Source organism: Leuresthes tenuis, unplaced genomic scaffold (genome assembly GCF_036924035.1).
Source record: "Leuresthes tenuis unplaced genomic scaffold, fLeuTen1.0.hap1 SCAF_21, whole genome shotgun sequence".
Lineage (NCBI taxonomy): Eukaryota > Metazoa > Chordata > Actinopteri > Atheriniformes > Atherinopsidae > Leuresthes > Leuresthes tenuis.
The window spans coordinates 11,816,325-11,840,099 of NW_027325375.1; the positions used below are offsets into that span (position 1 = coordinate 11,816,325).

The 23,775-nt window shown below is 42.6% G+C and overlaps 2 non-coding genes and 1 pseudogene across 2 annotated transcripts; 2 read left to right on the plus strand and 1 right to left on the minus strand.

Moving 5' to 3' along the window:
* The first annotated feature begins 693 nt into the window (after positions 1-693).
* On the plus strand, positions 694-807 carry LOC140280753 (U5 spliceosomal RNA). The gene has a single exon (XR_011909682.1). It is a non-coding gene; the product is annotated as a U5 spliceosomal RNA (small nuclear RNA).
* Positions 808-4,012: 3,205 nt separating this feature from the next.
* LOC140280547 (U2 spliceosomal RNA) lies at positions 4,013-4,182 on the plus strand (annotated as a pseudogene).
* Positions 4,183-23,030: 18,848 nt separating this feature from the next.
* Positions 23,031-23,144, minus strand: LOC140280576 (U5 spliceosomal RNA). The gene has a single exon (XR_011909519.1). It is a non-coding gene; the product is annotated as a U5 spliceosomal RNA (small nuclear RNA).
* Positions 23,145-23,775: the final 631 nt, after the last annotated feature.

Here is a 23,775-nt window from a genome sequence, read left to right on the forward strand (position 1 = left end):
CATATACCCCAGCCGGCATTGCTCCCTGCCTATTTTCCTACAGCTCACTATGTGTGCGCACACCTTTATTCACAAACTCTTCAACTTATACTCTTTTACCGAAGCTGCTACAGCTCAATTGGCTGAATACCCTTAGATCCTATTTCGGTGAATTTGACATCTGCCTTACATGTAACAGATTAGCGGTTTAGCAGTTTTGATTTAGTTTGAGTGAAGGAATTTATTTTATAGCAAAATCCGAAATCGTGAAGAACTCATGAAAGTAAGCTTATTCTCGGATTTCTGAAACTTTAGATCTGCTCTTTCTTTTACTGCAAAGTACAACTTTGTTTTTTTTGTTTAAATCTTTCTAGACATGGTAAATATGAAGGACAAAGCAGTTTTAACATAGTTTGAGTGAAGGAATTAATTTTATAGATAAAATCCCAAGGGGCTAACCGGGAGAATTGCTTGAAAGAAATGAGCGGTCAGAACAAAGCCTCAATACGGTGTTCCCGTGGTGTTTTTGTTGCTGCCTTGTCTTTTGCACAGAGTAAAAGACAAGGCAGCCATTGAATAGGGTCCGATTGTTCCTACTTGGTCAGCCGAGGAGCAAGGGGGGGGGAGCAAGCGTCTCAACCAAGCAAAGCTCACCATGGGGAAGGTGGCTATGCCAACTAGCCTGATGCCCTGCTCCCGCAATGATGGATAATCGTACTCTTGTTTCTCTTCATAACGTACAAGTCTGTCGCCTTTTACTAAAGACTTCCGTGAAGAGCAGCACTAATGAGTTGTTTCTATGTTTGGCAGGCTTTACCTTTGCGGGTGAAGCCCTTTCTGTCTGTGCAAAAGAAATCTTGTTAGTGTGCAGAGTGACTTCTCTGAGTAGAGTTGCCTTACTTGTTGCGACTGTGCCGATGTTCGAAGCTGGAGTGCAAAGTTGTTGCTTGAATGGTGCTTGCTGGAGTGTTGGGGAGTGCAAAGTTATACCATTTAAAAGGGCTGAAGAGTGCTCAGTGCAGCGGGTGGGCGGAGGTGCAAAGTGACACTCTGGCCACCTCGAAAACCGAGGTTACATCCACTACCAGAGGCAGTCCATGCTCTGCCGCAAGTGCGGTGAGCATGGGCACCTGGTTGAGGCTTGTACCAAGGTGATATGTGGGAAGTGCAGAGAAATTGGGCACACTTTTGGAGAGTGTCCAAATGGCAGGAAATGTAATCTCTGTGGAGAATTAAATCACCTCTTCAGAGATTGCCCTAAATCTTTTGCCAACAAATTAAAGACGGTAAAGCCACAGTCAAGCCAACAAAGAGAAGGACCAGAGGTGGCAGTTGGTGAACAAAGTGAAGAGGTTGACCCAATAAATTCAAACTTCCCGCCAAAAGCTTGGATTGGAAGTGAGGAGCAAAAAGGGGAGGGGCCTGTAGAGGCCTCACCACTCAGTGCTGAAGTCTGTGAGAATTCACAGGCAGAGGGTGGAGCTACGCTAAATGAGGAGGAAGAGCAGACAGGTGAGTCTAGTGAAGATACTAACCACCCTGAAGGTCAACAGCCGAAGAGGACGGCATCTGAGTTGTCCTCTGATTCCCCAGTGGTATCAAAGAAGAGGGGAAGGGTTAGGTCCCTTTCAGAAAGTTCGTCAGTGGAAGAACCTAGAGTCTTCCCCTCCGACTCACTAAATGAGGTCTCCTTTTTAACTTTAGCTCTGCAATCAACCCCCAGGGACTCAAAGTTAAATGCAACATTACGTCAGAGAAAAGGAAATATAGATCACCCTACTCACTTTTCACCTAAAGAAATGAAGGAAGAACTAGTTTCCCAAGTAATAACCTGAGTGTGTAATTTGTTTTGATAACTTAGAAAAACGAAAATGACATACCTACTTTCCTTTATCCTTTTAATGGTTCTCACCTTCTCAACACTAAATGTGAGAAGTGTGAAATCAAAGACAAGAGCCCAGAGTATTTTATCCTTCTTAGACTCCATAAAATCAGATGTGTTTTTGATACAAGAATGTGGACTACCTTTTTTAAAAAACCATAGACAATGGGAGGAAATGTGGCCCCATTTATCGATATAGAGTGGCTCAAATCAAAATAAAAATGATGGTGTGGCCATTCTAATTAAAAATCCGCATGTTCTGGTGAAAGGTAGCACAGTGGTGAGAGACGGACGGGCACTTTTAGCACACTTGAATTTTATGGGGCAAGACTTTAACCTCTTAAATACTTATGGTTTCAATGGAAAAAATGACAGGTATGACCTTTTAGAAGATATACAGCTTTACATGCTAGGGCAAGTACCTTTAGTTGTAGGAGGGGATTTTAACTGTATCTTGAGCAGGAAAGATAGAAAAAGAGCAGGGGGAGATTTTAAAGTGGATAAGACTTCGATTTTACTTCAGGGCATACTTCAGGGATTTTAAGCTGTTTTAAAACCATGCATCCCAGAGAGGAGGGCTTCACCTGGTTTAGTCATGATGGCACCAGAGCCTCTCGCATTGATTCTTTACTAGAGATTGCCCACCCACTGATGTTAGATTAACCCCTGTTTTCTTTTCAGACCACCTTATACTCTCCTGCACCCTTTCACCCCCTTCTGGTGTGACGGTAGGAAGTGGTCTGTGGAAACTCAACTGTTCCCTGTTGGAGGATGAAATCATAGTCAGTCAATACAGGGAATGTTATAAAGAGTGGCAGACCCTTCAAGACCTCTATGAAACACATGCACAGTGGTGGGAAATGGTGAAGGAAACGACCCAGACTTTTTTTAAACAGCAAGGTAAACGTAAAAAAAGGAAAGAGAATAGATGTAAGATGGGACTACAGAAACGCTTACAGCGCTACTTTAAACTAAATCAGTGTGGCATAGACTTTAATGAAGAAATCAAAGATGTCAAAAAGGAAATGTCAGTTTTAGCATAAATAAAGAATAAAGGATTTTTTGTAAGAAGCAGGGAGCAGGAAATTGAGGAAGGTGAAAAATGCACATGGTACTTTTTTAAGAAAGTTATAAATAAAAAGGAGTGTATTCAAAATCTAAAAAGAGAGGATGGGTTTTTAACAAAATCCACACATGAGATGATTGAAACTGTACATAAATTTTATAGTAACATGTAGAAAGAGAAACCAGTGCACTTGGAAACATCGGCAGAAATTTTTAAATTTGTTGACAAAACCGTAAAAGAGAATGCACACTTGACACAGGATTTTACTGCTTTAGAGTTAAAAAAAAATGCCTAACAGGTTTTAAGAGAAGTCGAGCTCCGGGTTTAGACGGGCTTCCTGCAGAATTCTATCTGACCTTTTGGGACCTTTTATCATCAGACATTTTAGATGTTTTTAAAGATTTTGAAAAACTTGACCGACTGCCTGACAGTTTTAGAGTGGGAATAGTGACTCTACTTTATAAAAAAAATGATAAGACTGACCTAAATAATTGGAGGCCCATCACACTTTTAAACTTTGACAGTAAACTTTTTAGCAAGGTTTTAGCGACACGGATGTCCTTTGTTTTAGAGGAGGTAATTCACCCAGACCAGGCTTGTGCCATCTCAGGGAGACAACTCCCTGACAGCCTCGTACTGATTCAAGACATCATTGATTACGCTAGAGACAGAAACACCCATCTTGTCATCTTGAATTTAGACTTTGAAAAAGCTTTTGATCGGGTCTCGCATCAATATCTCTTTCAGGTGTTGCAGCCATCGAATAGGGCCCGATTGTTCCTACTTGGTCAGCCGAGGAGCAAGGGAGGGGAGCAAGCGTCTCAACCAAGCAAAGCTCACCATGGGGAAGGTGGCTATGTCAACAAGCCTGATGCCCTGCTCCCGCAGTGATGGATAATCGTACTCTGGTTTCTCTTCATAACGTACAAGTCTGTCGCCTTTTACTAAAGGATGAAGAGTGCTCAGTGCAGCGGGTGGGCGGAGGTGCAAAGTGACACTCTGGCCACCTATGGCCATAAAAAGAACACCGCTACAAGTGCGCATTGTGCCAGGAAGGGCCCTCGGACGTGAACCAGTGGACAGTTATCGCTTCTCTGCCTTTTGGCTAAGATCAAGTGTAGTATCTGATATGTTCTCTATACGAGGACTACATATTAAATGGATTTTTAGCAATAGGAGTTGAAAAAGAAGCTTGCTCCGTTCACTCCAAGCATCGACCTGGTACTGCAGTGCCGCTGGGAACGGTGCGCTCTTCTCTGCTCTTGTGAAAAAGCAAACAGCGGTGCAGGATGGAAGTTTCTTTTAGTCTGCTGAGAAAAGAGAGTGAATGCAAAGTAGACTTTAACACGGCTCTGGGAGCGAGCCGAGTGCGGGGTAACCGGGAGAATTGCTTGAAAGAAACGCGACAGCGAATGAGCGGTCAGAACAAAGCCTCAACACGGTGTTCCCATGGTGTTTGTGGCTGCATTGTCTTTTACTCTGTGCAAAAGACAAGGCAGCCACAAACATCGAATAGGGCCCGATTGTTCCTACTTGGTCAACCGAGGAGAAAGGGGGGGAGAGCATGCGTCTCAACCTGAAAAATGGGTAAAAAAAAAGGTGCGAATGCCAAACCATACATAATCAAAAGCAGGAGTGGATGTGTTCGGCTACAAGAAGGTGTGAATGTCCAACCAAAGTTTGTAAAAAGCAGTTAAGAAAAGGTTCGAATATCCAACCAAACATAATCAAAAGCGGGAGCAGAGCTGTTCGACTGCAAGTAGGTGTTAATGTCAGATCATAATTTGCAAAAAGCTGATGAGAAAGGGTGAGAATGCCCGACTGTACACCATCAAATGCGGTAGCGGAGTTGGTCGGCTTCAAGAACACGTGAACGTCCGACCAAAGTTTGTAAAAAGCCGTTAAGAAAAGGTTCGAATATCCAAACGAACATAATCAAAAGCGGGAGCAGAGCTGTTCGACTGCAAGTAGGTGTGAATGTCAGATCATAATTTGCAAAAAGCTGATGAGAATGGGTGAGAATGCCCGACTATACACCATCAAATGCGGGAGCGGAAGTGTTCTGCTGTGAGTAGGTGTGAATGTCTGACCATAATTGCTGGAAAATGTGTTAGAAAAGACTAGAATTACGGACAATACATAATCAAAAGCGGAAGAGGTGGTGTTCGGCTGCAAGTAGGTGTGAATGTCCGACCATAGTTGGTGGAAAATGTGTTAGAAAAGACTAGAATTACGGACAATACATCATCAAAAGCGGGAGAGGTGGTGTTCGGCTGCAAGTAGGTGTGACTGTCCAGCCATAATTACTCACAAACGGGTAAGAAAAGGTAGTATTGCCAGACCATACATGATCAAAACAGGGAGTGGAGGTTGTTCAGCTGCAAGGTGTGAATGTCCGACTAAAGTTCAAATATATTAACAAAAGCGGGAGGAGAGGTCTTCGGAAGAGAGTGGTCGAGAATTTCCAACCATAATCTATAAAATGCGGTGAAAAAAAAGGTGTGATAGAACACTAAAAGGTGGGGCGGAAGTGTTCGGCTGCAAGGAGTTGTGAATGTCGGACAATATTTGGTGAAAAGCAGGTGAAGCAAGGTCTGAATGCCCAACCTTACATCATCAAAAGCGAGATCAGAGGTGTTTGGCTGCAAGAAGGCCATAGTTTGCCAGAAGTGGGTAAGGTGCGAATGACCGACTGAATATCAACAAAAGTGGGGGCGGAGGTCTTCGGATGCAAGTGGGTGTGAATATCCCACCATACAAGTATGGTGGAGAGGAAGCTGTGAATAGCCGACCATAGTTTGGAAAAAGCGGGTGAGAAAAGGTGCGAATGTCCAACCATACATGATCAAAACAGGGAACGGAGGTGTTTGGCTGCGACAAGGTGTGAATGTCCACCCATAATTAATGAAAAGCGGGAAACAAGTAGGTTTGAATGCCCAACCACACATCATCAAAAGCAGGAGTGGATGTGTTCGGCTACAAGAAGGTTTGAATGTCCGACCATAGTTTGTAAAAAGCGGGTAAGAAAAGGTTAAAATACCCGACTGTACACAATCAATAGCGGGGGCGGATGTGTTCGGCTACAAGAAGGTGTGAAAGTCCGACCGTGGTTTGTAAAAAGCGGGTAAGAAAAGGTGCGAATTCCCAACAATGTATGATCAAAAAAGGGAGCGGAAGTGTTCGGCTGCAAGAAGGTGTGAACTTCCGACCAAAGTTTGTAAAAAGCAGTTAAGAAAAGGTTCGAATATCTAACCAAAAATAATCAAAAGCGGGAGCAGAGCTGTTCGACTGTAAGTAGGTGTGAATGTCAGATCATAATATGCAAAAATCTGATGAGAAAGGGTGAGAATGCCCGACTATACACCATCAAATGCGGGAGCGGAAGTGTTTGGATGCGACAAGGTGTGAATGTCCACCCATAATTAATGAAAAGTGGGAAACAAGTAGGTTTGAATGCCCAACCACACATCATCAAAAGCAGGAGTGGATGTGTTCGGCTACAAGAAGGTTTGAATGTCCGACCATAGTTTGTAAAAAGCGGGTAAGAAAAGGTTCGAATGCCCGAACATACACCATCAAAAGAGGGAGCGGAGGTGTTCCGCTATAAGAAGGTGTGAATGTCCGACCATAGTTGGTAAAAAGCGGGTAAGACAAGGTTAAAATACCCGACTGTATACAATCAATAACGGGAGCGGATGTGTTTGGCTAAGAAAAGGTGTGTTAAGAAAAGGTTGAAATATCCAACCAAACATAATCAAAAGCGGGAGCAGAGCTGTTCGACTGCAAGTAGGTGTGAATGTCAGATCATAATTTGTAAAAAGCTGATGAGAAAGGGTGAGAATGCCCGACTACACCATCAAATGCGGGAGCGGAAGTGTTCGGCTGTGAGTAGGTGTGAATGTCCGACCATAATAGCTGAAAAATGTGTTAGAAAAGACTAGAATGCCGGAACATACATCATCAAAAGCGGGAGAATTTGTGTTCGGCTGCAAGTAGGTGTGAATGTCCAGCCATAATTACTCTCAAACGGGTAAGAAAAGGTAGTATTGCCAGACCATACATGATCAAAACAGGGAGCGGAGGTGGTTCAGCTGCAAGGTGTGAATTTCTGACTAAAGTTTGTAAAAAGCGGGTAAGACAAGGTGCGAATGCCCGACAATGTATGATCAAAAGAGGGAGCGGCGGTTTTCGGCTGCAAGGTCTGAATGTCCAACCATAAGTTGTAAAAACCGCGGAAGAAAAGGCTCGAAAGCCCGACTATACGCCATCAAAAGCGGGAGCGGAGGTGTTCCGCTGTAAGAAGGTGTGAACGTCCGACCATAGTTGGTAAAAAGTGGGTAAGAAAAGGTTGTAATACCCGACTGTACACAATCAAAAGACGGAGCGGAGTTCTTCAGCTAAGAGAAGGTGTGAAAGTTTGACCATGGTTTGTAAAAAGCAGGTAAGAAAAGGTTTGTATGCCCGAATTTACACCATCAAAAGCGGAAGTGGTGGTTTTCGGCTGCAAGAAGGTGTGAACGTTCGACCAAAGTTTGTAAAAAGCAGTTAAGAAAAGGTTCGAATATCTAACCAAACATAATCAAAAGCGGGAGTAGAGCTGTTCGACTGCAAGTAGGTGTGAGTGTCAGATCATAGTTTGTAAAAGGCGGGTAAGAAAAGGTTCGAATGCCCGAACATACATCATCAAAAGAGGGAGCGGAGGTGTTTCGCTGTACGAAGGTGTGAATCTCCGACCATAATTGCTGAAAATGTGTTAGAAAAGGTAAGAATGCCGGTCCATACATCATCAAAAGTGGGAGAGGTGGTGTTCGGCTGCAAGTAGGTGTGAATGTCCAGCCATGATTACTCACAAACGGGTAAGAAAAGGTAGTATTGCCAGACCATACATGATCAAAACAGGGAGCGGAGGTGGTTCAGCTGCAAGAAGGTGTGAATGTCCGACTAAAGTTTGTAAAAAGCGGGTAAGACAAAGTGCGAATGCCCTACAATGTATGATCAAAAGAGGGAGCGGAGGTGTTCGGCTGCAAGAAGGTCTGAATGTCCAACCATAATTTGTAAAAACCGGGAAGAAAAGGCTTGAAAGCCCGACTATACACCATCAAAAGCGGGAGCGGAGGTGATCAGCTGCAAGAAGGTTTGATTGTCCATCAATAATTGCTTTAAAACATGAAAGAAATTTTCGAATATCAAACCACACATGATCATAAGCGGGAGAGGAGGTGTTCGGTTGCAAGAAGGTGTGAATGTCCTCCCATAATTCCTGAAAAATGGGTAAAAAAAGGTGCGAATGCCCAACCAAACATTATCAAAAGCAGGTGTGAATGTCAGATCATAATTTGCAAAAAGCTGATGAGAAAGGGTGAGAACGCCCGACTATACACCATCAAATGCGGGAGCGGAGGTGTTCGGCTCTGAGTAGGTGTGAATGTCCGACCATAATTGCTGAAAAATGTGTTAGAAAAGGTAAGAATGCCGGACCATACATCATCAAAAGCGGGAGAGGTGGTGTTCGGCTGCAAAAAGGTGTGAATGTTCGACTAAAGTTTGTAAAAAGCAGGTAAGACAAGGTGCGAATGCCTGACAATGTATGATCAAAAGAAGGAGCGGAGGTGTTCAGCTGCAAGAAGGTCTAAATGTCAATCAATAACTGCTAGAAAACATGAAAGAAAATTTTCGAAAATCAAACCGCACATGATCATAAGTGGGAGAGGAGGTGTTCAGCTGCAAGGTGTGAATGTCCACCCATAATTCCTGAAAAATGGGTAAAAAAAGGTGCAAATGCCCAACCATACATCATCAAAAGCAGGAGTGGATGTGTTCAACTACAAGAAGATTTGAATGTCCAGCAATAATTGCTTTAAAACATGAAAGAAAAGTTTCGAATGTCAAACCGCACATGATCATCAGCCGGAGAGGAGGTGTTCAGTTGCAAGAAAGTGTGAATGTCCACCCATAATTACTGAAAAATGGGTAAGAAAAGGTGCGAATGCCCAACCATACATCATCAAAAGCAAGAGTGGATGTGTTCGGCTACAAGAAGTTTTAATGTCCAAGCATAGTTTGTAAAAGGCGGGTAAGAAAAGGTTCGAATGCCCGAACATACATCATCAAAAGAGGGAGCGGAGGTGTTTCGCTGTACGAAGGTGTGAATGTCCGACCATAGTTGGTAAAAATCGGGTAAGAAAAGGTTAAAATACCCGACTGTACAAAAATCAATAGCGGGAGCGGAGTTGTTCGGCTACAAGAAGGTGTGAAAGTCCGACCATAATTTGTAAAAAGCGGTTAAGAAAAGGCTCGAATGCCCGACTATACACCATCAAAAGAGGGAGCAGAGGGGTACAGCTGCAAGAAGGTCTGAATGTCCATCAATAATTGCTTTAAAACATGAAAGAAAATTCATAAACTTCCTCTAATTACCCTGAATGAGAACGAACCACACTTGTGATTAAGCCATACGCCCCTTTTGAGGAGTTCTGCATGATTTGGGATTTTATGTATAAAATGAATTCCTTCACTCAAACCAAGTGAAAACTGCTTTGTCCTTCATATTTATCAATGTCTAGATCGACTTCAACAAAGAACAACATTGGATTTTGCAGTGGAAGAAAGAGCAACACTGAAGGATCAGGAATCCGAGAATAAGCTTCTTTTCATACGTTCTGCATGATTTGGGATTTTTCTATGAAATGAATTCCTTCACTCAAACTATGTTAAAACTGCTTTTAACTTCATTTTTATCAATGTCTAGACCGACTTCAACAAAGAGCAACATTGGATTTAGGAGTAGAAGAAAGAGCAACACTGAAGGATCAGGAATCCAAGAATAAGCTTCTTTTCATACGTTCTGCATGATTTGGGATTTTATGTATAAAATTAATTCCTTCACTCAAACTATGTTAAAACTGCTTTGTCCTTCATATTTAACAATGTCTAGATCGACTTCAACAATGAACAACATTGTATTTTGCAGTGTAAGAAAGAGCAACACTGAAGGATCAGGAATCCGAGAATAAGCTTATTTTCATACGTTCTGCATGATTTGGGATTTTTCTATGAAATGAATTCCTTCACTCAAACTATGTTAAAACTGCTTTTAACTTCATATTTATCAATGTCTAGATAGACTTCAACAAAGAACAAGGTTGTATTTTACAGTATAGGAAAGAGCAACAATGAAGGATCAGGAATCCGAGAATAAGCTTCTTTTCATACGTTCTGTATGATTTGGGATTTTATGTATAAAATGAATTCTATCTCTCAAACCAAGTTAAAACTGCGTTGTCCTTCATATTTATCAATGTCTAGATCGATTTCAACTTATTCTACCACAAAATCCAATGTTGTTCTTTGTTGAAGTCGATCTAGACATTGATAAATATGAAGGTAAAAGCAGTTTTCACTCGGTTTGAGTGAAGGAATTTATTTAATAGCAAAATCCCAAATCATGCAGAACTCCTCAAAAGGAACGGATGGCTTAATCACAAGTGTGGTTTTTTCTCATTCAGGGTAATATGAGGAAGTTTATGCTTCAAACATTTTTAGACATGGATAACTATGAAGGACAAATCAGTTTTAACATAGTTTGAGTGAAGAAATTCATTTTAAAGCAAAATCTCAAAACATGCAGAACACATGAAAAGCTTGGTCTCGCTTTTCACTGCTTTTTACAAACTTGGTCGGGCATTCTCACCCTTTCTCATAAGCTTTTTGCAAATTAGGATCTGACATTCACACCTACTTACAGTCGAACAGCTCTGCTCCCACTTTTGATTATGTTTGGTTAGATATTCGAACATTTTCTTAACTGCTTTTTACAAACTTTGGTCGGACATTCACACCTTCTTGCAGCCGAACACCTCTTCTTCCGCTTTTGATGGTGTATATTCGGGCATACGAACCTTTTCTTACCCGCTTTTTACAAACCATTGTCGGACTTTCACACCTTCTATTAGCTGAACAACTCCGCTCCATCTTTTGATTGTGTACAGTCGGGTATATTAACCTTTTCTTTACCGCTTTTTACCAACTATGGTCGGACGTTCACACCTTACAGCGGAACACCTCCACTCCCTCTTTTGATGATGTATGTTCGGGCATTCGAACCTTTTCTTACCCGCCTATTACAAACTATGGTCGGACATTCAAACCTTCTTGTAGCCTAACACATCCACTCCTGCTTTTGATGATGTATGGTTGGGCATTCGTACCTTTTCTTACCCATTTTTCAGTAATTATGGGTGGACATTCAGACCTTCTTGCAGCTGAACACCTCCACTCCCGCTTTTGATGGTGTATAGTCGGGCTTTCAAGTCTTTTCTTCCCCGGTTTTTACAAATTATGGTTGGACATTAAGACCTTGCAGCCGAAAAACTCCGCTCCCTCTGTTGATCATACATTGTCGGGCATTCGCACCTAGTCTTACCCGCTTTTTACAAACTTTAGTCAGAAATTCACACCTTGCAGCTGAACCACCTCCGCTCCCTGTTTTCATCATGTATGGTCTGGCAATACTACCTTTTCTTACTCGTTTGTGAGTAATTATGGCTGGATATTCACACCTACTTGCAGCCGAACACAAATTCTCCCGCTTTTGATGATGTATGGTCCGGCATTCTACTCTTTTCTAACACATTTTTCAGCAATTATGGTCGGACATTCACACCTACTCACAGCCGAACACTTCCGCCCCCGCATTTGAAGGTGTATAGTCGGGCATTCTCACCCTTTCTCATAAGATTTTTACAAATTGTGATCTGACATTCACACCTACTTGCAGTCGAACAGCTCTGCTCCCGCTTTTGATTATGTTTGGTTGGATATTCGAACCTTTTCTTAACTGCTTTTTACAAACTTCGGTCGGACGTTCACACCTTCTTGCAGCCGAACACCTCTGCTCCCTCTTTTGATCATACATTGTCAGGCATTCGCACCTTTTCTGACCCGCTTTTTCCAAACCACGGTCGGACTTTCACACCTTCTTGTAGCCAAACACATCCGCTCCTGCTATTGCTTGTGTACAGTCTGGTATTTCAACCTTTTCAACCTCCGATCCCTCTTTTGATGGTATATGTTTGGGCATTCGAACCTTTTCTTACCCGCTTTTTACAAACTATGGTCGGACATTCAAACCTTCTTGTAGCCGAACACATCCACTCCTGCTTTTGATGATGTGTGGTTGGGCATTCAAACCTACTCTTTTCCCGCTTTTCATTAATTATTGGTGGACATTCACACCTTGTCGCAGCCAAACACCTCCGCTCCCTGTTTTGATCATGTATGGTTGGAATTTACACCTTTTCTCACCCGCTTTTTGCAAACTAAGGTCGGCTATTCACAGCTTCCTCTCCACCATACTTGTATGGTGGGATATTCACACCCACTTGCATCGAAAGACCTCCGCTCCCACTTTTGTTAATATTTAGTCGGACATTCACACCTTACCCGCTTTTGGCAAACTATGGCCTTCTTGCAGCCAAACACCTCTGATCTCGCTTTTGATGATGTAAGGTTGGGCATTCAGACCTTGCTTCACCTGCTTTTCACCAAATATTGTCGGACATTTACACCTTCTTGCAGCCGAACACTTCCGCTCCACCTTTTAGTGTTCTATCACACCTTTTTTTTCACCGCATTTTATAGATTATGGTTGGAAATTCTCAACCACTCATCCGAATACCTCTCATCCCGCTTTTGTTCCCTGTTCCCTGTTTTGATCATGTATGCTCTGGCAATACTACCTTTTCTTACCCGTTTGTGAGTAATCATGGCTGGATATTCACACCTACTTGCAGCCGAACACAAATTCTCTCGCTTTTAATGATGTATGGACCGGCACTTTTCTAACACATTTTTCAGCAATTATGGTCGGAGATTCACACCTACTCACAGCCGAACAACTCCGCTCCCGCATTTGATGGTGTATAGTCGGGCATTCTCACCCTTTCTCATCAGCTTGTTGCAAATTATGATCTGACATTCACACCTACTTGCAGTCGAACAGCTCTGCTCCCGCTTTTGATTATGTTTGGTTGGATATTCGAACCTTTTCTTAACTGCTTTTTACAAACTTTGGTCGGACGTTCACACCTTCTTGTAGCCGAACACATCCACTCCTGCTTTTGATGATGTATGGTTGGGCATTCGCACCTTTTTTTTACCCTTTTTTCAGGAATTATGGGTGGACATTCACACCTTCTTGCAGCTGAACACCGCCTCTTCCACTTATGATCATGTGCGGTTTGATTTTCGAAAACATTTTCTTTCATGTTTTCTAGCAATTATTGATGGACATTTAGACCTTCTTGCAGCTGAACACCTCCGCTCCTGCTTTTGATCATACATTGTCAGGCATTCGCACCTTGTCTTACCCGCTTTTTACAAATTTTAGTCGAACATTCACACCTTTTTGCAGCCGAACACCACCTCTCTCGCTTTTCATGATGTATGGTCCGGCATTCTTACTTTTTCTAACACATTTTTCAGCAATTATGGTAGGACATTCACACCTACTCAGAGCCGAACCCCTCCGCTCCCGCATTTGATGGTGTATAGTCGGGCATTATCACCCTTTCTCATCAGCTTTTTGCAAATTATGATCTGACATTCACACCTGCTTTTGATAATGTATGGTTGGGCATTCGCACCTTTCTTTACCCATTTTTCAGGAATTATGGGTGGACATTGTTATGGAAGTTTTCAATCGCTTCCTTCCTAATACCTCTGATGAGCAATGAAATAGAGAAACTTACTTTTTCTGCCAGCCGGCTAAGTTTTTTATTCTTCGTTGCAAGGAAAAAGATCAGTCCACACCATTCAGCGGCAATGGTATGAAAAGATACAAACAAAAGAAATACAGAGTATTTATACCTGAAGAGGGGGGGCTTTGTTCTTTAGATGTTTAATCACATCTCCAGGGGGGGGGCAGGATGCAGTCTTGATTATAATTAAGAAACAGGAGGTTAAAACAATTATCTTGTCTGAGTGTTAATTAAGAGGTAAATAGTTTAAAACAATTAGCGTGTCTGGGTGATACAAATGGTTAATGTGGATTGGAGAGTGTCAGTCCTGAGACATAAAATTTACCATCACAATTCTCCCTTTTGATTATTAATTAATCACTAACAGAAAACAAACTTAAGAAAAATAAAATGGATGAAAACTAAATGCAACAGAATACTGAATACAGAATATATCCGGTACGCTATTTGAAAATGTATCATCGTGGTAGTTGATTAGAGCAGAGAAAAGACTAACAAAACAAAGCAAACAAAAAAACAACCCAAAAAACAAAATGAAAAAATATCGGGGTCAGGAATATGAGGAGAGGTTGAATTTTGATCAGCATTATTGGCGTTCACCTGAACATGTGTGGAGGAATGAGGCATCTCTTTCATGAGCACGTTAGACAGCCTTTTCAATACACATGTAATTAAGTTGCAGAGCAAAAGGAAAATCATTACATATGGGATTATTGTTAAAAACCATGCTGGCCATCCTTGGCCCAAAGATTTCAGCCAAGGGAACCATGAGTCATTTATTACAGAAGGGAGTTGAATGGCATCTTTCATGTGTTTGATAATGTTGGTAATGTTCTCATATTCGTCGGAGTGGTTGTCTTCAATTCCAGAGGTCAACATGACCGTGTTAACATCTGACAGCATGTTAAGTAGGGCGTCATGTGGGTCTGGTGGCCCATTGACTATGACACTGAGTTGTCTGTACATATCCGAGCTTGGATATTCAATTCCACACCAATACGTGCCTGCATCAGTGGGTTTGACATCAGAGATGGTGATCTGGGCTCCGTTGGAATTTGGAAGTTTTGTTATTGTGAAGCGGGGATTTCTGTTTGGAGCAATGGTTTTGTTAGTGGTGGCAACGATCAAGTGCCAATTGTGTGGGCCGCAGGGGTCTCTGCATAGGTATTTTTCATACTTGGCATAATATGCCTGAACCCGTCCTGATCGCCAAATTTCAGGGTAAACGAGGCAGGTGAATGTTGCACTTTGACCTTCTGTCAAAGTGACAGTCCTGGCAGGTTTGTAGGTGTAAGCCTCCATCAGCTGTGCCAAACATGACAGCATCAGAATCAGGTGATGCATGGTAGAGTTTGGTGGAACACGTCTAGTTGGTGTTTGTTGAATCCACAGGGCCAATTCCCACGGGTCGTCCTCTTTGGCGTCTGTGCGTCCTTACACCGTCCGTCGTCTTTGGCCTCTGCTCGTCCTCGTGTCGTCCATCACCGTCCGTCCTCGCGTCGATCAGGTTGGCAGCTGGGCTCCTCCGTTTCCTCGGGGATCTTCCTGCAGTGGATGGCGTGAACCCACGTTGCCCGCTCGGCTATCTTCACAATGGTATGCGTTGTCAGAATGGATTTCGTCACCGTTTGGAATTCCAGTGCTCCCTTCTGAAGTCGTTTCTCACCACCCAGGTTGGAAGTCTGCAGAGAGAGAGAGAATAAGTTTTTGCAATATTGTAGCATATTGTCTTCACATAGGCGAGTGGAGGGGAGTGGCCTGGTTACAGGTTTTACTCCCAGAGATGGAGGTCTGAGGTTAATGGTAAGAAATTCACTAATTTGGGTTATTGCAGAATTGACAAAGTGAGAGCCATTATCGCTGCTCAGTTTTGGTGTAGTTGTAGTTCCCAGATGGGGAGTAATCTCTGTTAGCAGAGCCTTTGCTACCACTTGGCTACTCTGGTGTTTTGCTGGAAATACTTCAATCTATTTTGACCACATCAACTATTACTAAGCAGCGTTTCTTTCCTTCTGCTGGTGACAGTTCTATGAAATCCATCATTAAGTGTTCGAATGGTCTGTCTGGTGATGGGTGAGCGATGTGTGTGATTGCTTTGGTTTTACCTGTTATGCGTTGCACAAACCATACGCGGTTGACTGATCTTCTGCTGTATGAAATGAAAATTCTTTGGTGAATCAGTGCTGGGTTATGGCATCCATCAACCCCCCTTTTGACACATGGTCCAATCCATGTGTCAATTTCGCGAAATGAGGGAAAAAATGTTTAGGTAGACAAGGCTTATTATCGGTTCCTCGCCACACATCTTCCTGTGGTGCGGCAAAAGATTGCACCATTGTTAAAGAGGTGGAAATGGTGACAGGGATCAATTATAGTGGGTAGGAGTGTAGCTTCTTTTTCAGCAGCATCCGCTCTTGCATTTCCTTGAGAGACAGGACCTGTGTTGTTAGTGTCAGCAAAGCATTTACAAACAGAGATTGACTTTTTGGAGTGAAATGGCATCAAGAAGAGCTGTGACTTTGTCATGATGGAGAATGGGTTTGCCGTTAGATTTTAGGAATTATCTGTGTTTCCACAGTGTCAAAATCCTGGACAACCCAAACATGTGTCTGGAATCAGATTAGATGGTTACTGCTTTGTTGTTAGCTAGTCTGCATGCCTCTGCCATTGCTATCAGTTCTGCCACCTGTGCAGAATGGTGAGGAGGGAGTGAGCTGGGGAGAAGAGTTTCATGATTAGTGACAACAGTAAAACCAACTCTGTTGTGACCCGTTTGTGGGTCACGTGAAGCTGATCCATCTGCAAAGAGAACCAAATGAGGGTTTTTTAATGTGTTTTCTTGGCAAGCAAACCGGTTGGGGGACAGCAACACAGTTATGTTGTGTTCTGTCATCTGGTGTGGGGAGGAGGGTGGCAGGTTTTAACACAGGGTGTTTGACAGTGATGTTAGACATTTCTAAAAGTGTTTTGTTGTATCATTGCCATCGTGCTGTGGAGAGGTAAGAAGTCTTTTGTTCAAGTAAAATCAGGGACACATCATGTGGGACCAGGAGAGCTACATCAGAATAGGCCACAATATCTCTGGAGGCCATAACTGCCTTTTCAGCTGCCGCCACATATCTGAATATATCTTGGGATCTGCAGCCACGGGGTCCAGTTTTGAAGAAAAATAAGCTACAGGCCGCAGCTTATTTCCATGATCCTGCAACAAAACAGAAGTCATGCATCCATCTTTTCCATCTACTGTTTGAGTGAACGGTCTGGTAGGGTCAGGCAGGCCCAAAGTTGGAGTGCTTTGTAAGGCAAGTTTTAGTTCTATGAAAGATTGTTCTGCTGCAGGGGTCCATTTGATCTCATGTTTTGCTTGCAGGCCTTTGCCATGAATGAGGGAGGTGAGTGGAGCTTCAAGAATGGCATAGTGAGAAATGAACTGTCTACAGTAAGAGCACATACCAAGAAAATTGTGATGGGTTTTGGAAGGTTCTGAATTGCATCAACTCTTTTTGGTGAAAGAGTCTTTCTTTCAGAAGTGATGACATGACCTAAGAAGACAAATTGAAGTTTAGACAAGCTGGCTTTGTGACCAGTTTTAACCAGATGCTTCAAGGGTTTGACTGTGTTGGCTGCTCATTGGTCGGACTGCAGATCATGAGGTCATCAAAGCAGTGCCTGGGGAGAGAACAAAGGGTTCAAGACTGTCTGAGAGCTTCAATGCAAATGGTGGGACTTTCACAGTATCCTTGGCACAGACGTGTGAATGTGTAGCCCCTTCTATTGAATTTGAAAGCAAACCAGAATTAGCTTCCTGGGTGACCTGGAACACTGGAGGTGTCTGAAAGGTTGACCACTGAAAATAATTTTGCATTAGTTGGTTGAGCTTTTTGTTTAAGTGAGTATTGAGCCTTGCAAGGTTTAAAGTCTGATTTTGGAATGATGACAACATTTTCACAATTTTTGACAAGGTTAACATACTTTCTGTTGACTGTTCTTTGTGTGTGCACAAAAGATGTCACCCTTTCTGAGTAGCATTGTAGTGAAGGTGAAAAAATAATAGATCTATCAGATGTTTGTTGCCTTTCGGCTGTAGGCTTACACAATTTCATAACTGGGCTCAAATCTTCCCAATTATCTGATGTGTGTCTTGCTAGTGGGATGTGTGGGACTGAATAGTCCATGGTGTACATGTTACGTTGAGCTGGTGTGAGAGAGACTGACACAGCGCATTTATGTTCTGTCCAAAAAAATGTGTGTCAGTGTTAGTTTGTCAAACCTCTCCCTTAACCAGCTTTCCTCGTAAGATTCGTCAGATTCTGGTGACAGATGGGAGGTACACTGCAGGTCCTCTTTGGTCATGAAGTCTGTTGAGGCTGTTGAAATGATGTTTTTTGCTGAAACAAACTCAGGGAAGGTTGTTAGTGGTTGCAGTTGATATGCATATGTCATGTCCGAAGTGTGGGGTTGGGATGAGACAAAGGCTGAATTTGCACATCCAGTTCCTTCCTGTTAGGTTACTGGGACAGATTTTAGAGAGCAACTTTTTTTTTTTTCTTCTAGTTTCTCTTCTAGTTTTTCTTTGTTTTTGTTTTTTTTTTATTTCTTTTAAACTAAGGGACCCCCCTAATGGGAATCTGAGCTCATTTGTCCATACATTTAAATAATTTAGACTTTTATCCCCAAATTTCTTTTTCATGATTTCCACGGAGGCTCAACCACCTCAACGGAAAATCTCCCCATGCCAAATGGGGATGGGGAGGCCGTACGACAAATCCAGTCCAGACGTCTCTGTACTGGGTGCTTTTTTCAAATGCCAAGTCACAAATGCTAACTTTTTCGTATTTTGGCCACAAACAGCAAAAAACCCCTTCCTTTTGTGTTTTCTTTTCTTCTTTTTCTTTGTCCAAAGGATACAAGCAACAAACGGAATTATTACGTGTTCGTTTTAAAAGAGAAAGAATAGAAATAAAGAAAATAAAAAGAAGCCCCGTTACTTGTTTATCCAAGCACCGTAACATTACTTCGTCTTATTTAAACTGCTACAAGTAACAAAAAGCATGGCCACTTCGTCTCAACGCTACGAGTGGCAAAAAGCTGGCCAACTGTGGAGACCATGAAAAAACTCAAATGTGCCTAATTAAAACCCAAATTTGAAAGACAATGTATTAAGTCAATATTTCCAAACTCACCAGACGAGCTTCGCTGAACTCTGTTCTTGGAACCCCGGTGGCAGCGACTCAGGACGTGTTACCGGTTAGCCCTCCCGTCTCACAAATTAATTGAGGTTTGGAGGCTGGAAATTATCTATTTCTCCAGGATGGCCTGTCGCTTTCCGTGCCTCGTCCTGAACGGCTGCTCACGGGGTCCTGCCCGACAACGCCAAACTGTTATGGAAGTTTTCAATCGCTTCCTTCCTAATACCTCTGATGAGCAATGAAATAGAGAAACTTACTTTTTCTGCCGGCCGGCTAAGTTTTTTAGTCTTCGTTGCAAGGAAAAAGATCAGTCCACACCATTCAGCGGCAATGGTATGAAAAGATACAAACAAAAGAAATACAGAATATCTATACCTGAAGAGGGGGGGCTTTGTTCTTTAGATGTGTAATCACATCTCCAGGGGGGGGGCAGGATGCAGTCTTGATTATAATTAAGAAACAGGAGGTTAAAACAATTATCTTGTCTGAGTGTCTGGGTGATACAAATGGTTAATGTGGATTGGAGAGTGTCAGTCCTGAGACATAAAATTTACCATCACAACATTCACAACTTCTTGCAGCTGAACACCTCCTCTCCCGCTTATGATCATGTGCGGTTTGATATTCGAAAATTTTCTTTCATGTTTTAAAGCAATTATTGATGGACATGCAGACCTTCTTGCAGCTGAACCCCTCTGCTCCCGCTTTTGATGGTGTATAATCGGGCTTTCGAGCCTTTTCTTCCCGGTTTTTACAAATTATGGTTGGACATTCAGACCTTCTTGCAGCCGATCACCTCTTTTGATCATACATTGTCGGGCATTCGCACCTTGTCTTACCTGCTTTTTACAAACTTTATTCGGACATTCACACCTTGCAGCTGAACCACCTCCGCTCCCTGTTTTGATCATGTATGGTCTGGCAATACTACCTTTTCTTACCCGTTTGTGAGTAATTATGGCTGGACATTCACACCTACTTGCAGCCAAACACCACCTCTCCCGCATTTGATAATGTATGGACCGGCATTCTTACCTTTTCTAACACATTTTTCAGCAATTATGGTCGGAGATTCACACCTACTCACAGCCGAAAAACTCCGCTCCCGCATTTGATGGTGTATAGTCGGGCATTCTCACCCTTTCTCATCACCTTTTTGCAAATTATGATCTGACATTCACACCTACTTGCAGTCGAACAGCTCTGCTCCCGCTTTTGATTATGTTTGGTTAGATATTCGAAACTTTTCTTAACTGCTTTTTACAAACTTTGGTCGGACGTTCACACCTTCTTGCAGCCGAATACCTCCGCTTCCGCTTTTGATGGTGTATATTCGGGCATTCGCACCTTTTTCTTACCCGCTTTTTACAAACCATGGTCGGAATTTCACACCTTCTCTTAGCTGAAAAACTCCGCTCCCTCTTTTGATTGTGTACAGTCGGGTATTTTAACCTTTTCTTACCCGCTTTTTACCAACTATGGTCGGACATGCACACCTTCTTGCAGCTGAACACATCCACTCCTGCATTTGAAGATGTATGGTTGGGCATTCGCACCTTTTTTTTACCCATTTTTCAGGAATTATGGGTGGACATTCAAACCTTCTTGCAGCTGAACACCTCCTCTCCCACTTATGATCATTTGCGGATTGATTTTCGAAAATTTTCTTTCATGTTTTCTAGCAATTATTGATGGACATTTAGACCTTCTTGCAGCTGAACACCTCCGCTCCTGCTTTTGATCATACATTGTTAGGCATTCGCACCTTGTCTTACCCGCTTTTTACAAACTTTAGTCGAACATTCACACCTTCTTGCAGCCGAACACTTCCACTCCACCTTTTAGTGTTCTATCAAACCTTTTTTTTTACCGCATTTTATAGATTATGGTTTGAAATTCTCAACCACTCTCTTCCGAAGACTTCTCCTCCCGCTTTTGTTAATATATTTGAACTTTAGTCGGACATTCACACCTTCTTGCAGCTGAACCACCTCCGCTCCCTGTTTTGATCATTATTGGTCTGGCAATACTACCTTTTCTTACCAGTTTGTGAGTAATTATGGCTGGACATTCACACCTACTTGCAGCCGAACACCACCTCTCCCGCTTTTGACGATGTATGGACCGGCATTCTTACCTTTTCTAAAACATTTTTCAGCAATTATGGTCGGAGATTCACACCTACTTGCAGTCAAACAGCTCTGCTCCCGCTTTTGATTATGTTTGGTTGGATATTAGAAACTTTTCTTAACTGCTTTTTACAAACTTTGGTCGAACGTTCACACCTTCTTGCAGCCGAACACTTCCGCTTCCGCTTTTGATGGTATATGGTATATGTACTGACTGACTATGATTTCATCCTCCAACAGGGAACAGTTGAGTTTCCACAGACCACTTCCTACCGTCACACCAGAAGGGGGTGAAAGGTTGCAGGAGAGCATAAGGTGGTCTGAAAAGAAAACAGGGGTTAATCTCTAGTAAAGAATCAATGCGAGAGGCTCTGGTGCCATCATGACTAAACCAGGTGAAGCCCTCCTCTCTGGGATGCATGGTTTTAAAACAGTCAGTAAGCTTAAAATCCCTGAAGTATGCCCTGAAGTAAAATCGAAGTCTTATCCACTTTAAAATCTCCCCCTGCTCTTTTTCTATCTTTCCTGCTCAAGATACAGTTAAAATCCCCTCCTACAACTAAAGGTACTTGCCCTAGCATGTAAAGCTGTATATCTTCTAAAAGGTCATACCTGTCATTTTTTTCCATTGAAACCATAAATATTTAAGAGGTTAAAGTCTTGCCCCATAAAATTCAAGTGTGCTAAAAGTGCCCGTCCGTCTCTCACCACTGTGCTACCTTTCACCAGAACATGCGGATTTTTAATTAGAATGGCCACACCATCATTTTTATTTTGATTTGAGCCACTCCATATCGATAAATGGGGCCACATTTCCTCCCATTGTCTATGGTTTTTTAAAAAAGGTAGTCCACATTCTTGTATTAAAAACACATCTTATTTTATGGAGTCTAAGAAGGATAAAATACTCTGGGCTCTTGTCTTTGATTTCACACTTCTCACATTTAGTGTTGAGAAGGTGAGAACCATTAAAAGGATAAAGGAAAGTAGGTATGTCATTTTCGTTTTTCTAAGTTATCAAAACAAATTACACACTCAGGTTATTTCTTGGGAAACTAGCTCTTCCTTCATTTCTTTAGGTGAAAAGTGAGTAGGGTGATCTATATTTCCTTTTCGGACTCTCGGTGTTGGCCTCTGACGCAATGTTGCATTTAACCTTGAGTCCCTGGGGGTTGATTGCAGAGCTAAAGTTAAAAAGGAGACCTCATTTGGTGAGTCGGAGGGGAAGACTCTAGGTTCTTCCACTGAAGAACTGTCTGAAAGGGACCTAACCCTTCCCCTCTTCTCTGATACCACTGGGGAATCAGAGGACAACTCAGATGCCGTCCTCTTCGGCTGTTGACTTTCGGGGAGGTGAGTATCTTCACTAGACTCACCTGTCTGCTCTTCCTCCTCATTTAGCGTAGCTCCACCCTCTGCCTGTGAATTCTCACAGACTTCAGCACTGAGTGGTGAGGTCTCTACAGGCCCCTCCCCTTTTTGCTCCTCAGTTCCAATCCAAGCTTTTGGCGGGAAGTTTGAATTTATTGGGTCAACCTCTTCACTTTGTTCACCAACTGCCACCTCTGGTCCTTCTCTTTGTTGGCTTGACTGTGGCTTTACCGTCTTTAATTTGTTGGCAAAAGATTTAGGGCAATCTCTGAAGAGGTGATTTAATTCTCCACAGAGATTACATTTCCTGCCATTTGGACACTCTCCAAAAGTGTGCCCAATTTCTCTGCACTTCCCACATATCACCTTTGTACAAGCCTCAACCAGGTGCCCATGCTCACCGCACTTGCAGCAGAGCATGGGCTGCCCCTGGTAGTGGATGTTTTCGAGGTGGCCAGAGTGTCACTTTGCACCTCCGCCCACCCGCTGCACTGAGCACTCTTCAGCCCTTTTAAATGGTATAACTTTGCACTCCCCCACGCTCCAGCAAGCACCATTCAAGCAACATCGGCACAGTCGCAACAAGTAAGGCGACTCTATTCAGAGAAGTCACTCTGCACACTAACAAGATTTCTTTTGCACAGACGGAAAGGGCTTCACCCGCAGAGGTAAAGCCTGCCAAAAATAGACACAACTCATTAGTGCTGCTCTCCACGGAAGTCTTTAGTAAAAGGCGAAAGACTTGTACGTTATGAAGAGAAACCAGAGTACGATTATCCGTCACTGCGGGAGCAGGGCATCAGGCTAGTTGACATAGCCACCTTCCCCATGGTGAGCTTTGCTTGGTTGAGACGCTTGCTCCCCCCCCCTTGCTCCTCGGCTGACCAAGTAGGAACAATCAGACCCTATTCGATGGCTGCCTTGTCTTTTACTCTGTACAAAAGACAAGGCAGCAACAAAAACACCACGGGAACACCGTATTGAGGCTTTGTTCTGACCGCTCATTCGGTGTCGCGTTTCTTTCAAGCAATTCTCCCGGTTAGCCCCTTGGGATTTTATCTATAAAATTAATTCCTTCACTCAAACTATGTTAAAACTACTTTGTCCTTCATATTTACCATGTCTAGAAAGATTTAAACAAAAAAAAACAAAGTTGTACTTTGCAGTAAAAGAAAGAGCAAATCTAAAGTTTCAGGAATCCGAGAATAAGCTTACTTTCATGAGTTCTTCACGATTTCGGATTTTGCTATAAAATTAATTCCTTCACTCAAACTAAATTAAAACTGCTAAACCGCTAATTTGTTACATGTAAGGCAGATGTCAAATTCACCGAAATAGGAAGGGTATTCGGCCAATCGAGCTGTAGCAGCTTCGGTAAAAGAGTATAAGTTGAAGAGTTTGT